The 13,200-nt window shown below is 42.3% G+C and overlaps 1 long non-coding RNA gene across 1 annotated transcript; it reads right to left on the bottom strand.

Moving 5' to 3' along the window:
- Positions 1 to 89: 89 nt before the first annotated feature.
- On the bottom strand, positions 90 to 4,396 carry LOC143988949 (uncharacterized). Its single transcript, XR_013276940.1, has 3 exons — positions 4,129 to 4,396; positions 2,970 to 3,038; positions 90 to 322 (listed from the first exon to the last, which is right to left on the bottom strand). It is a non-coding gene; the product is annotated as an uncharacterized LOC143988949 (long non-coding RNA).
- Between the last annotated feature and the right edge of the window lie 8,804 nt (positions 4,397 to 13,200).

Here is a 13,200-nt window from a genome sequence, read left to right as displayed (position 1 = left end):
CTGCCAAGAAGTGAACGCGCAGGAATGCGATTCAGTGTGAAGCAGCCCTCAAAGACACTGGTGACAGATGACACAACACCGAGACATCATACTTCATAGACACCTTTATTAAGGAACACATGAGCTGGATTATTGTCCCAGACATCACATTTATACTGCATGCATAAGATGAAGATCACACATCACAATATACAGATCACATTGTTCTCCCATCTTCATTGCAGGGCTGCTCACTTGCAGCAGTTGCAGGTCTCACTTCCGCTGGCACAATGGCAGCCATCAATGCATTTACCGCACTGGTCTGGACAGCAGGAGCAGCAGCCTGTGGATAGAAACAATCATCAGATGATGGTAGGATAATGTGCTTCCATCGATCGCCATAGCAGCCAAAACTCCCAACATTTTAATATTGTCATCAATAAAACTGCCTATCAAAAGCAAAAAAAAATTCTATGTATTTTGAAAAGAAACCTATACCAAGCTAAAACACAAAGAACTAGTGATGGAATTGCTTTATCAAAACATAATCAAGTCATTCGATAAATATAAAATTCAGGCAACTAGCGTTTTTAGAAGGAATATCCATTATAGCAGCAGCTGGCATATTTTCTCAGTACAGGTTTCCTGTAATAGTTCACAATTACTTGTGACTATAATGTATGACAAATCACACAGGTCTAGAGGTTAGAGAAAGTCCAGTTCAAATGATATTTTGTACATTAACCACTTGGGCCCCCCCCCCCCCCCCCCCCATATATATGACCAGACCATTTTTTGCGATATGGCACTGCGTTTCTTTAACAATTTCGCAGTCATGTCACGCTGTACGCAAATAAAATGCATGTCCTTTTTTTTTCCCCACAAATAGTGTGTTTTTGGTAGTATTTGATTACCTCTACATTGCTTTTTTTTTTTTTTTTTTTTTTTTTTTTTTTTTGCGATAAACAATTTTTTACTTTCTGCTATAAAATATACCCAATTTTTTTTTTTTATTAAATTTCTTCATAAATCTTCTAGATTGTAAGCTCTAATGAGCAGGGCCCTCTGATCCCTCCTGTATTGATTTGTATTGTAAGTGTACTGTCTGCCCTCATATTGTAAAGTGCTGCGCACACTTTTGGCACTATATAAATCCTGAAGAATAATAATAATAAATTTAGGCCAATATATATTCTGCTACATATTTTTGGTAAAAAAAAAGTGTATATTAATTGGATTGTGCAAAAGATATAGCGTCTACAAACTATGTTTTTTTTTTTTTTTTTTTTTTAACTAGTAATGGCAGCCATCAACGACTTATAGCGGGACTGCAATATTGTGGAGGACATTCTGACACTGATACTTTTTGAGGACCAGTGACACTTTGGCTGGAAAACGGTTAACATCAGGGGCGAGCAAAGGGTTAAATGTGTGCCTAGCCTGTGATTTTTTAAATTGTGGGAGGGGCTTTTACTAGGGGAAGACATGGATCCTAGTCCCTGCTCTGCAGAGAAACAGGATCCATGCCTCCCATCGTGTCAGAACGGCAATCGTGCTTTTTTTTTTTTTTTACATAGGAAGATTGCCCTTCTGCCTCTCTGCTCATTCATCGGTGGGTGCTGATAGACATCGAGTCCAGGGTACCCGCCACTGGGTTCCTGCTCTGTGTGATCACAGCGGGAGCGAGCCGCCGGTGGCACGCATATGTGCCCCTTACCCGGAAGAGCTGATTCACGTACTGTATGTGATATATATATATATATATATATATCACTGTGTGTATATGTATGTGTGTATATAATTATACTCACACACTATCTGATCCGGCAACAGGTGTCACCCTATAGAAGTAACACTGCTGTAGGGCAGATGGGAAGTGGATAACAGCAATGAAAGATCTGTGAAAATCTCTAAGGTCTCTTTGACGAGCGGTTGGGGTTCAGTAAATACTGGCAGCTGAGCTACTGTTTTACCTCCTTTTGCCAGCCACCCAACCTGTAAAATAACAGCCGAATGGAGATGTTCATACACCACAGCTGCAGTGCTCCATCATTGGTGTCAGTGGGAGGAATAGTACTTCATCATTGGTGTCAGTGGGTGAAAGGGTGCCCATCAATGGTATTGGTGGCAGTAGGAGGAATAGTGCCCCATGGGCTGGACAACAAAAAAGCAAAAGGCAACATCTGGCTTCTGGGTTGCAGTTTGGAGTCCACTGTTCTAGATGGATAAATAAAAAGCAACTAAAAAAAAAAAACATTTCATATAACCTATCTCATGGGCAGCCAGAGCTGTAGCAGCAGACTGACATGAATGAATCTCTAGCGGACATACTATACACTGACATCTAAGAGCCACATAGGAAAATGGTGCTGGAATTCTATTGATCACTGCGGGTCATACTCTGATCAATGGATAAAAGATAAAATATCTTCATTCAGGGATACCAGACCAACATATCTTGTAAGTATTTGTCTGGAGGATTAAAGTTCCTCCCCACCCCCGCACTTCTATGCTACTGGATGTGTGAATCATGTCCATCTTAAATTCATTTGTTTTCTCCTCAGATGAAGATAACTAACTTTTTTGTAAATAAAGAAACTTGGCAAATTTAGCCTAATGAATGTTATTTCCATTAGAAAAAAAAAAAAACAGTGACAAGCCTGAAACGAATTGCTGTTGTGGAACTAACCAATTTAGTGAACTTAGGCGGAACTAAACCCAATGACTTCACAGATTCCCTAAACAGTTCTATTCAAGGATTGTCATGAATGATAACTGTCAAAAGTGCTTTGGCTCTCATCCAAACGGCTAAGCCATCAAATGGTTGGTGTCATAACACACCACATATGCATCTCCATGGCAACTGCAGATCAAACTGAGGCTAAGATGGCCACGTTCCTGGCTGTAAAGCATAGGAGGGTTTAGTTCCACTTTAAGTCTATTATCTATTGTGCATGTGAAGTGGATACAAATAAAAGCCTCAGTCTTACTTTTCTTGCAAGAATCACATTGGCAGTCCTGGCACTTACAGGAATCTGGTTGGCAGTTACAGGAAGCACCTATAAAATGAGATATCATTAGAAAAGAACACAAAAAACAACAATACATCCAAGCAAGCTAGATTATCCAAAAATTCATAGTTGTTAAACATTCTGTAATTCTCAATGGGCCCTTCTGGATTATGGAATCCGGTCCTCAATGTCCAGTATGGAAAGTTTCTCATCATCTTACACTTGGGATTGTGAGAGGTGCTAAATCAATAGGACCAGAGTTTTAGACAAACATTTCCACTACAACTGTACAGTGCTGCAAAAAATTGAATATACTTTTTCAATTCCACCTCCTGAAAATGGTCCTTCAAATCTTTATAAATCCTGTGAATTATATTTTACAGCGAGAATCAAAGCTGTAATTATCTGACACTATGCAACAAATCAGTGTGAGGCTCCATCCTATAGATTGTGACCTCGACAAGCTGGGCCCTCCTATCCCTTCTACATTGAACTGTATTGTAATTGTACTGTCCCCTCTCTACATTGTAAAGTGCTGTGCAAACTGTTGCCGCTATATAAATCCTGTATAATAATAATAATATAATAATATAATAATAATATTGCACATTAGTGTTTGTTTAAGCTCCTATAAGCTGTTATTAGCATTTGTTCTGCTCCTAGAAGCTAAATAGTGTTATCCAATGTGTTTCTGCACACTACTTTAGGCTATTAGTGTTTTTTGAGCTTCAGTTGCTAGGAGCACAAAAGAACATTATATTTGTACACTTATTTGGGGCATTTTTCCCAGCAGAACAAAAATGCTAAATGTTCCTAAACACTACTAAAACGCTTCTATTTTCTTCATGTACTGTGAAAACGCTAATAAAACGCGAACACTTCTAAAAACTACAAAAATGCTACTACAAGCCGCGACAAAACCTCTATTATCAGCACTTTTCATCCAGCGTTTTTTTTTTTCTAGTATTTTTGAGCTTATAATAAAAATGCTAGCGTGCATGGAGCCTAATTGTTACAAAATGACAGTTACAAGTACTTTTATACTTTTTTTTACTTTTACACACTAATATGTGAGATAACTTCTTATTTATAAGGTTCCATATCATTATGTTATTATTAGTTAGAGTTATTGGCATACCTTGAGCACATTTGCAATCCTGAGGGTCCATGGTTACACTGGATTCAGATGGGCAAAAGACGGCAGTGATTTGCTGTGGATTCAGATGCTGAGTAGATGTCGGTGATTTTCAGGCGTTCAGTAGATGTCGTGATTTTCAGGCGTTCAGTAGATGTCGGTGATTTTCAGGCGTTCAGTAGATGTCGGTGATCCTCGGTGTGTTGCTGTTTGAAGTGTGCCGCTGTGCTTCTCTCTATATAAACAGGATCCCAAACTGAGTGCAAAAGCCAGTACATAATCACTCCCACCGCCACCCACATGACTCGCAGCCACATGTGTGATGACAACGTGCACAACAAGGACATGATGTGTGCAAAACCTGCAGAGTCAGAGAAGTCAAAACATTACACAGCACAAACACAGTTGCTTGAATTTCTTTTGCCAATAAAGGGCCGGGTCACACTGCTGTGATGAGGGAACCCTGCGAATATTGCAGTGCGATCTGCAAACTTGGACAGTAATCGGATTGCATTGGTCTAAACACTCACACGATCTGATTCTGCTGTGGCCAAAAAAAGGGTCCTGTGCGAGTCTGATGCAAATTCAGCCATACGATCTTTATGGTTGAATTTGCATCGCACAGAGATCGCATGTGATTTTCACTGCAGTGCGAATCACATCCGATCTCTGACATTGCACCATTGTGAACCGGCCTAAAGAGTGATCTAATGCAAACATAAAGGAAAATTGTTGTGAAAAAGCATCCCTGTATTTAGGTAATGTGTATGTTTGTAGTATTCTTTCTTTGCTGATGCTGACCATTGTTGACAAATGTAGGACCTGAGCAGAGGTATAACACGTGCAGGTTTGCAGTGCTGCCCCATTGTTTTATATGGGAAGGGCACTTTAGGAGTGGTAAATACACCGTTCCTACAGCACTCCAAAGATGCGGCTTGCAGGACTTTTTTGTCCATCCTGCAGGCGCACCGCTGCAGTGTGAAAGCCCTCGGCAGCTGTTTCAGGGCGCTTTGCAGGAGCTATTTTTAGTGCTGTAGCGCCTGCAAAGTGCCCCAGTCTGAAAGGGGCCTAAAGGTGTCCCTCCTTCACACCTTAGAATTTAGGAGGTGCGCTAATGTTATATCCACCAACTGTCCCTCAATAAAAATCTATTATTTAAGTACCAAAAGTTTTACACTATATTATACCTTACATCAAACCTCCGAATGATTGAATTTATTTTGAAACCCACTAAAAATAAAGATGCAAAATGGAAAAAGTATAGGTTTAATCAATTATTTGTGTATAATAACTCTACCTAGTTTCCAGGATGAGTGCAGTGACAGTATATTATACAGATGAGATGGTAGATCCAGGCGGAGTGCAGTGACAGTATATTATACAGATAAGATGTTAGATCTGGGGGGAGTGCAGTGACAGTATATTATACAGATGAGATGTTAGATCCAGGCGGAATGCAGTGACAGTATATTATACAGATGAGATGTTAGATCCAGGCGGAATGCAGTGACAGTATATTATACAGATGAGATGGTAGATCCAGGCGGAATGCAGTGACAGTATATTATACAGATGAGATGGTAGATCCAGGCGGAGTGCAGTGACAGTATATTATACAGATGAGATGTTAGATCCAGGCGGAGTGCAGTGACAGTATATTATACAGATGAGATGGTAGATCCAGGCGGAGTGCAGTGACAGTATATTATACAGATGAGATGTTAGATCCAGGCGGAGTGCAGTGATAGTATATTATACAGATGAGATGGTAGATCCAGGCGGAGTGCAGTGACAGTATATTATACAGGTGAGATGTTAGATCCAGGCAGAGTGCAGTGACAATATATTATACAGATGACATGTTAGATCCAGGCGGAGTGCAGTGACAGTATATTATACAGATGAGATGGTAGATCCGGGCGAAGTGCAGTGACAGTATATTATACAGATGAGATGGTAGATCCAGGCGGAGTGCAGTGACAGTATATTATACAGATGAGATCGTAGATCAAGGCGGAGTGCAGTGACAATATATTATACAGATGAGATGGTAGATCCAGGCGGAGTGCAGTGACAGTATATTATACAGATGAGATGTTAGATCCAGGTGGAGTGCAGTGACAGTATATAATACAGATGAGATGGTAGATCCAGGCGGAGTGCAGTGACAGTATATTATACATATGAGATGTTAGATCCAGGTGGAGTGCAGTGACAGTATATAATACAGATGAGATGGTAGATCCAGGCGGAGTGCAGTGACAGTATATTATACAGATGAGATGTTAGATCCAGGCGGAGTGCAGTGACAGTATATTATACAGATGAGATGTTAGATCCAGGATGAGTGCAGTGACAGTATATTATACAGATGAGATGTTAGATCCAGGTGGAGTGCAGTGACAGTATATTATACAGATGAGATGTTAGATCCAGGTGGAGTGCAGTGACAGTATATAATACAGGTGAGATGGTAGATCCAGGCGGAGTGCAGTGACAGTATATTATTCAGATGAGATGTTAGATCCAGGTGGAGTGCAGTGACAGTATATAATACAGATGAGATGGTAGATCCAGGCGGAGTGCAGTGACAGTATATTATACATATGAGATGTTAGATCCAGGCGGAGTGCAGTGACAGTATATTATACAGATGAGATGGTAGATCCAGGCGGAGTGCAGTGACAGTATATTATACAGATGAGATCGTAGATCCAGGCGGAGTGCAGTGACAGTATATTATACAGATAAGATCGTAGATCCAGGCGGAGTGCAGTGACAGTATATTATACAGATGAGATGGTAGATCCAGGCGGAGTGCAGTGACAATATATTATACAGATGAGATGGTAGATCCAGGCGGAGTGCAGTGACAGTATATTATACAGATGAGATGGTAAATCCAGACGGAGTGCAGTGACAGTATATTATACAGATGAGATGTTAGATCCAGGTGGAGTGCAGTGACAGTATATTATACAGATGAGATGTTAGATCCAGGATGAGTGCAGTGACAGTATATTATACAGATGAGATCGTAGATCCAGGCGGAGTGCAGTGACAGTATATAATACAGATGAGATGGTAGATCCAGGCGGAGTGCAGTGACAGTATATTATACAGATGAGATCGTAGATCCAGGCGGAGTGCAGTGACAGTATATTATACAGATAAGATCGTAGATCCAGGCGGAGTGCAGTGACAGTATATTATACAGATGAGATGGTAGATCCAGGCGGAGTGCAGTGACAGTATATTATACAGATGAGATGTTAGATCCAGGCGGAGTGCAGTGACAGTATATAATACAGATGAGATGTTAGATCCAGGCGGAGTGCAGTGACAGTATATAATACAGATGAGATGGTAGATCCAGGCGGAGTGCAGTGACAGTATATTATACAGATGAGATGTTAGATCCAGGCGGAGTGCAGTGACAGTATATAATACAGATGAGATGGTAGATCCAGGCGGAGTGCAGTGACAGTATATTATACAGATGAGATGTTAGATCCAGGCGGAGTGCAGTGACATTATATTATACATATGAGATGTTAGATCCAGGCGGAGTGCAGTGACAGTATATTATACAGATGAGATCGTAGATCCAGGCGGAGTGCAGTGACAGTATATTATACATATGAGATGTTAGATCCAGGCGGAGTGCAGTGACAGTATATTATACAGATAAGATCGTAGATCCAGGCAGAGTGCAGTGACAGTATATTATACATATGAGATGTTAGATCCAGGCGGAGTGCAGTGACAGTATATTATACAGATGAGATGGTAGATCCAGGCGGAGTGCAGTGACAGTATATTATACAGATGAGATCGTAGATCCAGGCGGAGTGCAGTGACAGTATATTATACAGATGAGATGGTAGATCCAGGCGGAGTGCAGTGACAGTATATTATACAGATGAGATCGTAGATCCAGGTGGAGTGCAGTGACAGTATATTATACAGATAAGATTGTAGATCCAGGCGGAGTGCAGTGACAGTATATTATACAGATGAGATGTTAGATCCAGGCGGAGTGCAGTGACAGTATATTATACAGATGAGATGGTAGATCCAGGCGGAGTGCAGTGACAGTATATTATACAGATGAGATGGTAGATCCAGGCGGAGTGCAGTGACAGTATATTATACAGATGAGATGGTAGATCCAGGCGGAGTGCAGTGACAGTATATTATACAGATGAGATGGTAGATCCAGGCGGAGTGCAGTGACAGTATATTATACAGATGAGATGGTAGATCCAGGCGGAGTGCAGTGACAGTATATTATACAGATGAGATATTAGATCCAGGCGGAGTGCAGTGACAGTATATTATACAGATGAGATCATAGATCCAGGCGGAGTGCAGTGACAGTATATTATACAGATGAGATAGTAGATCCAGGCGGAGTGCAGTGACAGTATATTATACAGATGACATGTTAGATCCAGGCGGAGTGCAGTGACAGTATATTATACAGATGAGATCATAGATCCAGGCGGAGTGCAGTGACAGTATATTATACAGATGAGATAGTAGATCCAGGCGGAGTGCAGTGACAGTATATTATACAGATGAGATGTTAGATCCAGGCGGAGTGCAGTGACAGTATATTATACAGATGAGATGGTAGATCCAGGCGGAGTGCAGTGATAGAGAACTGAGCAGTCTGTGTATAAACCACATTCCATAGACACGCCCCGCCATGTACTGTAGACTAACCTCATTGTGCAATCAGTTGTGCAATGATACCATGAAAAGAAAACTATAGCAAACAAATATTGTACTCTGATAACTGTATATGGATAAAATAGATGTAATCCCTAACTCAATGACATCCAATTTACTAAAGGACTGTATATTATAAACAATTTTCATTTAAAAAAATATAATAGCGTGTTCACCTTTTTTTATAATTTATTGCATTTTAGTTCTATTTATCTCCTATGGGCTCTTTGCTGCAACTTCATGTTGACATACTTACCCTCCAGTGGGGTTGCATGGTATTTCTGAGGATAGGTTTCCTGATGGTAACAAGAGTGGACCATGCCTGAGACCAGGTTCACACCTAAACCGGCCGCGTATCGCACAGCAATGCACAATCTTTGCCTGAATTTGGCCCTGAAACGGAGGCAAAGACACACAGCGATTCTGTGCAGTGCGCTCCGCAGCCATCCCGGACATATGTGAACCGGCTCCATAGAGAGCCAGCCATATTCTCCTGCTATGCGAATTGGATTCCCGGGAAAGCCGCATCCACATCGCATAGATGTGAACGCAGCCTGAATAATATTTGTTGAAACAGTCACTTGTTGACTACATCTGGATGCCTGAGCCACGGTGACAACAATGCCGGGTACAATTTATAAGGCGTTGTCATCTTTTGACCGGAAGTCCCTAAACATGGACCTTCATGGGAGGATTATTAGCTATTATATTTCATTTGTTATTTCTGTTTACAAACCTTTTCACATCTAGAGATAAAACAACTTGACATGTGTCAGTAATACTGTACACAACTATTTGTGTATTCAGGTGAATTACACAGTATTTCTTTAGGACACTTTGGGATAAGTGGTAATGGATATCTCCTGATTTCTGTTTTTCATTATCAAAGTGAAATTAACCAAAATAGTAAAAAAAGTTTTCAAAATTGAAGCTATAAACTTCTTGCCGTTACTATGACCCACTACCCAACAGAAAAAAAATACTGCCTGAAAAACCTGAAATAAATTCTCCCACTCCTGACTCCTGAATATGTGTATATTCATTAAAATCAATTGTGTGTATGTTTCTTTTTTTCTGCTAAATAATAATGACAGGGGTCCTAACCTTTAATTGTGACCCCTGACCCTTACACTTTCCTAGATCCTGCCCTGGTATAAAAATGTTATCCTTATTTTATGAAAATCATTTTAATACACACAGACTTTTCTTTTTTACATTCTTCTCCTCTGACTATGGGAAAAATATACAATATTGTCCTCCATTCGGAGGCAGAAGAGAGTACAGGGGCAGTCACAATGATAGCCAATCATAGGCTGGCACAGCAATCATGAGTTTGACAGCCAGTCCTATTGTGACCCGATCATTAGTTTGAAACCAGGAGCTGTCAGTGACAGCTCATTTTCTCTGCTAGGAGTGCTCAGGGGAAGTGTGCTTGCAGCACTAATGCCAAATGCATATATGCGGCCCATTTCCACAAGTAGGGCAGCATTCGCACTGCAAGGGGTAACCGCCTGTTTATGTCTAGAGCAGGGGTCTCCAAACTTTCCAGTAAAAGGGCCAGTTTACTGTCCTTTAGTCTTTAGGGGGGCCGGACTGTGGCCAGCAGGAATAGAACATTTTTCTGGTGTCAGTGGGAGTAAGCAGTGCCCCATCTTTGGTATTAGGGAGAGGAATAGTGCCCCATTGTTGGTGTCAGTGGCATGAATTATGCATAGTTGCCAACATTCAGAAAAATTAATAGGGACACTTTTTCTGTATGTAGGCAGGGTCTTATTTTAATTGGGGCGGGGGGATGCATTTGTAAGTGTGGTTTAGCCAATAGAAAGAATCTGGCACGTAGCGGCGAAAAATGGGTGTAGTTTAAATTAGAGAGGGAGGAGAGGATAGAGAGAGAAGTGAGGGAAGAGAGGGTATAGAGGGAAGAGATGGAGGAGAGGATAGAGAGGGCTGAGAGGAAAGAGAGGGAAGAGATGGAGGAGAGGGTAGCAAGGGAAGTGAGGGAAGAGAGGGTAGAGAGGGAAGAGATGGAGGAGAGGGTAGCGAGGCAAGTGAGGGTAGAGAGGGAAGTGATGGAGGAGAGGGTAGAGAGGCAAGTGAGAGTAGAGAGGGAAGAGATGGAGGAGAGGGTAGAGAGAGAAGAGGGGGCTATAGAGGGAGAAAGAGATAGAGGGGGATAGAGAGGGAGGGAAGGAGAGAGAAGGAAGGAAAGAAAGAAGGAAAAAAAGAGGGATGGAGAGACAGCAGGCCCAGATTCTACACCACAATAGAAATGTGTATTTTAGAAAGTTTAACAATCAGCAGATAAATCCACTCCAAACACCATCCCTCGGGCAGATCCTATCAAACTGATGCAAGAAATGGTCAGAGAGGGTGAGGACATAGTACAGGAGATGGTCAGAGAGGGTGAGGACATAGTACAGGAGATGGTCAGAGAGGGTGAGGACATAGTACAGGAGATGATCATAGAGGGTGAGGACATAGTACAGGAGATGGTCAGAGAGGGTGAGGACATGGTACAGGAGATGGTCAGAAAGGGTGAGGACATAGTACAGGAGATGATCAGAGAGGGTGAGGACATAGTACAGGGGATGGTCAGAGAGGGTGAGGACATAGTACAGGAGATGGTCAGAAAGGATGAGGACATAGTACAGGAGATGATCAGAGAGGGTGAGAATATAGTACAGGAGATGGTCAGAGAGGGTGAGGACATAGTACACTAGATGATCAGAGAGGGTGAGGACATGGTACAGGAGATGGTCAGAGAGGGTGAGAACATAGTACAGGAGATGGTCAGAGGGGGTGAGGACATAGTACAGGAGATGGTTAGAGAGGGTGAGGACATAGTACAGGAGATGGTCATAGAGGGTGAGGACATAGTACAGGAGATGATCAGAGAGGATGAGGATATAGTACAGGAGATGGTCAGAGAGGGTGAGGATATAGTACAGGAGATGGTCATAGAGGGTGAGGACATAGTACAGGAGATGATCAGAGAGGATGAGGACAAAGTACAGGAGATGGTCAGAGAGGGTGAGGACATAGTACAGGAGATGGTCAGACAGGGTGAGGATATAGTACAGGAGATGATCAGAGAGGATGAAGACATAGTACAGGAGATGGACAGAGAGGGTGAGGACATAGTACAGGAGATGGTCAGAGAGGGTGAGGACATAGTACAGGAGATGATCAGAGAGGGTGAGGACATAGTACAGGAGATGGTCAGACAGGGTGAGGACATAGTACAGGAGATGGTCAGAGAGGGTGAGGACATAGTACAGGAGATAACAACCAAAGTGTCATAATAAGAGCTTGGCAGTTAGTATTTTCGATTATGGCAAGCTTTTATCAGCCCCAGTATTTCTTCTGTCACAGATTTACTTTAAAGCGTGTCTTCATTGCATCTGAGCACCACAAACCAAAAATAATTCATGTTTAATATTGAAAGCAAATTCCCTCATTCTATCCATGTCACCATGCTTTATTTTGTTGAAAAACACCCCCTAGCATTTTTGGCTGTGGTCATCTTGGGAAGGGGGGAAGTGGATTCATGTAGCTTTTTTATTTCTGGAATCCTTCTGCCCCTAGCTCAGGCATGCCTGCAGGAGTTTGTGCTTTGCTGAGACAACCCCTCCTGAAGACACCTGGGACTAGGGTTGCCACCTGTCCAGGATTCACCCGGACAGTTCGGGTTTGGAATCATGTGTTCAGGTTTCAGACTGCCTGAAACCCGGACACATTATTTAAACTGGACTATGGCCTCCCAGCAGGGTTGCTGCATGCAGTTGTCTAAGCTGAGAGTGTCTGTTACACTCTTTAACACTGCCCAAAGCCAACACTAGCAATCCTCCTAAACACACACACAGGAGAGGATAGAGGGCGCAATCTGAACCTCCCCCACCCCTACCCCCCTGTGTCTGCCCACACTCCAATCCCTGGTGCTGAGCCCCAGAATAGGAAAGTAAGGCGGGCCGGAAATTTGAAGTTCAGCACACTCAGATACATCTGGATGATAGGTGGTGAGTGAGCTCACCATCCACCCCTGTCTGTGACTGAAGTCTCCCCCCTTCTCTCTCCTGCCTCTGAGTAAGTACACTAAGGCAAATCAGGGTTCTCAGAGCACCCCTTACATCAGATTTCCCCTTTACACCAGAGGCCACAGTGTTTCCCCTTTACATCAGAGTCTTCTCCGTACATCAGAGTTCTCAGGGTCCCCCCTTAAATCAGGGTTCCTAGAGCATCCCTTATGTTAGAGTTCTCCCTTACATCAGAGTCTGCAGAGTCCCCCCTTACAGTGAAAGTTCAGATGTAAAACGGGAACTCTGTGGACTGTGATGTAAAGGG

This window comes from Lithobates pipiens, unplaced genomic scaffold (genome assembly GCF_037356315.1).
Source record: "Lithobates pipiens isolate NorthernLeopardFrog02 unplaced genomic scaffold, aLitPip1_a1.2 Scaffold_18, whole genome shotgun sequence".
NCBI lineage: Eukaryota > Metazoa > Chordata > Amphibia > Anura > Ranidae > Lithobates > Lithobates pipiens.
Note: the sequence above shows the minus strand (reverse complement) of the source record. Positions and strands in the feature narration are given on the sequence as shown.